We start from the raw sequence: 3050 nt of genomic DNA on the forward strand, positions 1-3050 counted from the left end.
GGGGGTGCAGAGCTTCCTTGCCCTTCACGCAGAGAGGGCGGCCGCCCCTGGAGCCGACCCTCCCAGGGCCCGGCCCACGAGGCTGACTCGCGCTCGCTCGCTCTCTCCCCAACTCGCTCAGAGGACTCTTGCTCTCTGGAGCCCTTTTCAAGAGCCCTAGGCTCTCCCCTTCTGCGCCTGGGTGTGCCAAAACGCCCTCCGGTCCCCGCCTGCCTTAGGAGGCCAGCTCCCCGCCTGAGCGCCCGGAGCCCTCGGGAGCAGAGTGGCTGGAAAGGGAGGTGAGGAAGGCACCGGCCGGTTTGGCCAAGACGCTCAAGCGCACCTGGGTTAGCCTCAGGAAACCCTCAGTACCAGCGGCCCGGCGAGGCGCCGCGCGGGCCCCAGAAACCGAGGAGGTCCACGCACCAGTGTCGGCTCCCCCTCCCCGACCTCGCCCGAAGCCGGTTCCGAGCAAGGGCCAGGGAAGTCCCGGGACTAGGCAGGCTCGTCTCGCGCTGCGGCAGCGCGCTCCTCCCGGCTGGTCAGAACCCTGGACAGCGGCGCTGGTTTCCCGACCCCACCCCGCCCAGTCTGCCTCTGGAAAAGAAGCCGAGTCCGGAGGGCCCCAAGGGGCCCTGCACTGCGCGGGGGTGGAACCCTCCAGACCGGACTTGGTCGTTCGGGGAACTAATCCCAATTTTTTCCTGGTCCAAACGTGCGAAAGTTACTTGGAGTGTGCGCTCAGCGCTCACAGCAGGGACCGAACTCCGAACCCGGAAACCCCACGCGCAGTTCCAATTCCGTGGCTCCATCTGAGAGCAGTCCCCGGCGCCTCGCCACCTAACCCGACGCCAGCCTGGCCTCCTCCCTGGCGGGACAATCAGCCAAGCACCCAGAAAACACCCACCTCCTTCAGGCGCGGAGTCAACTAGGGACCCTCGGCCTCGCCTCTGCAGACGTTCGTCTCCCGGAGCCGCTGTCTGGCCCCTTGACGTTGGCGAAACGGCGAGTAAACAAACCGCGAAAACGAAAGGCTCCACAAACTTTGATGACGAGAATCCTTTTCCCTTTTTTTTTCCTGATTGTCTGCGACACTTGGGACTCGGGAGAAAGTGACTAATGGGTATTCGCTACGGACCCCTCCCCTCAAAAAGGCGCTAGTTAGGAAAAGGTTGTTTTTCCTTAATTCTTATGGGGTAAAAGGTATTTTCCAATTAACCAAATTCGCCGATCTGTCCCGCTTGGACACTCTAATAATTTACAACCTAAAAGTGTACTTTCTTTATCTAGAGACCAAGGTGACTGCTTTTAATTTTCTCTAACCTCTCTACACTTGATGTTCACCAGACTCATAATGTTAATTGGCTTCATATACGGATCATCAGTTTAATGAAGAAATAAATCCTGTGTTGCTTTATGTTTTAACAGTGATTGCTTTAATGAGGAATGTGACGTATTCCAACATCAAAGCTGCAGGAGACATCAGAGGGGCTTCTATTAGGATGGAAATGCTTATTTAAAGGTAAAACCACCGGCTCCTGTCCCAGTCCCAGCCCTCCCCAGCCCCACCGAGGTTGCTCCCAGCTACTCCAAGGAGACAATTCTGTGGTCCTCGGCACTCCTCCTGGTGTCTCTACCCAGCAGCCGGCAGTCTGCACTCCCTGGAAGACTCGTCTTCTAGTTACCAAGTAGAGGTGCCACTTTACCTCCTGTCCCACTGGGCGGAGAGAAGCCCCAACAGAGTGGGCAGCTCAACTTTCCAGGTTGTTCACATTTAAGCAGGAGGAAAGCGGCACCCGCACCCCAAGACTGGTGTGCAGCTGCTGCAGAGGCGGCTCCCCCAGCACCGTCCATCCTGTGCTGACAACTCAAGGCTCCTCTCAGCTCCTAGAGGACAGCTAGGGCTTAGGCACTGGGCTGCCTGCGACCCAGGCTCTGGCCCCTGGAAATGCCTGCCGGAGATGCGCTGGGCTCCCGCCCGCCCGCCCGCCCGGGATGGGAGCTTTACATCTCTATGGCAATTAATAGCAGAGTAAACCTGCTTTCTCTAATGGGTGTTTGATTTTTCTAATTTTAAGTTGGTTCTATGAAAGGAAAATTGTCATCTCAAAATCACTGAGAGCAGCAATAAATTGCTGGAAATGGGAGCATCTATACACATAAGCTCTCAACTGTTTTCAGTGGAATTATGAGTCATTTCAAATTGATTCCTGAGAAGAATCTCAAATACTTGGAAAATGTAGGCATCCAAGGCTCTGGGTGAAGGTCTTCCACCGTGCAGGTGCCACTTGCTCTGTTTTAGGAAAACTGGAGAAACATTCGGAGCTACTTCTCCCCACATTTTCTGAGCCCAATTATGAATATATTACACATTTGACATCTTCACCGTCCTCAGAAGGGATTTTCCCAACCTTTCATTTCAAACTCTCAGACTCTCTTCTGCTGAAGAAATCATTTCAATAAGCATGGTTGAAACCCACAATGATGGGGTAAAACAGGTAAAATTCCTCAATTACCAGGGAGAAAAAAAAAACACCATACTGATTTTTTAATTTTGTGCCTTGGAAGGGTCCAGGTGATTAATGCTGCTGCTTTGATATTCAGGCAATTTTAAAAGCTCTCTCGTATAATTCCCAGGGGCCACAGGATTCTCCAACTCTCCCTCCTGAGACAGAGGGTCAATTCGTGAGTGTCCAGTGTGGCAGCGGGGCATTCTCTACTTGTTCTTAAGTCCGTTGTCATTTCGTAGTGTTGGAAATTATAAAGAAAGCTTGGGTTATGAAAACACACACAAAAAAATGTGAAAAAATAGCGGCTAATTGAAATTCCAGATGATCAGGGGACTTATGAACAGAAAATATATATACACAACAAGGGATAGATATGCATTTTATTATCTTGGAAATTTCCTATAATTTACTCATTTTACTGTCATGTGAAAGTAATTGTAGTTTCTCAAATGCAAGCTGACTTCTAGTAACTTCACCTGTTGCCGTCCAGGGGTCACTTTCTGTCTCTATGTCTCTCTCTGTCTGTCTGGCGAGCGCACGCACCCTACAGTGAAAATCTCT

The sequence above is a fragment of the Tupaia chinensis genome, unplaced genomic scaffold (genome assembly GCF_000334495.1).
Source record: "Tupaia chinensis unplaced genomic scaffold, TupChi_1.0 Scaffold144750_1, whole genome shotgun sequence".
NCBI lineage: Eukaryota > Metazoa > Chordata > Mammalia > Scandentia > Tupaiidae > Tupaia > Tupaia belangeri.